This window comes from Sinocyclocheilus grahami, unplaced genomic scaffold (genome assembly GCF_001515645.1).
Source record: "Sinocyclocheilus grahami isolate Dianchi unplaced genomic scaffold, SAMN03320097.WGS_v1.1 scaffold134603.1, whole genome shotgun sequence".
Lineage (NCBI taxonomy): Eukaryota > Metazoa > Chordata > Actinopteri > Cypriniformes > Cyprinidae > Sinocyclocheilus > Sinocyclocheilus grahami.
This window is the reverse complement of record NW_015534036.1, coordinates 1-401: the sequence shown is the minus strand read 5'-3', so window position 1 is coordinate 401 and position 401 is coordinate 1. Positions and strand designations below refer to the sequence as shown.

Genomic DNA, 401 nt, shown 5'->3' with positions numbered 1-401 from the left:
GGAGGCCACTGGAAGCCCAAAGATTGCAAACCACGCTGGAAGGTGCGACATTGTTGTAGTTGCATTATCAAAAAGGCCATTCAGCACGTAAGCATGACAGGTTTTGTGGTTTTCTCTCTTACTCTCTCTCTCAGGTGGCCATTTTAATCCCCTTTAGGAATCGGCGTGAGCATCTTCCCATTCTCTTTCAGCACCTCGCCCCTATGCTTCAACGCCAACGCTTGCAGTTTGCCTTTTATGTCATTGAACAGGTGTGCACATACACTGTTTTGATGTAGTACTGCCATCCACTGATGGTCGAGTTTAGTAGATTGAGAAAAATCTATCAACAATCATATATTTTTTTTTCAATCCTGTGCTTTCAGACGGGTACTCAGCCGTTTAACCGTGCCATGCTGTTT

At 44.6% G+C, this 401-nt stretch overlaps 1 long non-coding RNA gene across 1 annotated transcript; it reads left to right on the top strand.

Moving 5' to 3' along the window:
* Window positions 1-401, top strand: LOC107581240 (uncharacterized). Its single transcript, XR_001608819.1, has 3 exons — window positions 1-42; window positions 135-251; window positions 366-401. It is a non-coding gene; the product is annotated as an uncharacterized lncRNA (long non-coding RNA).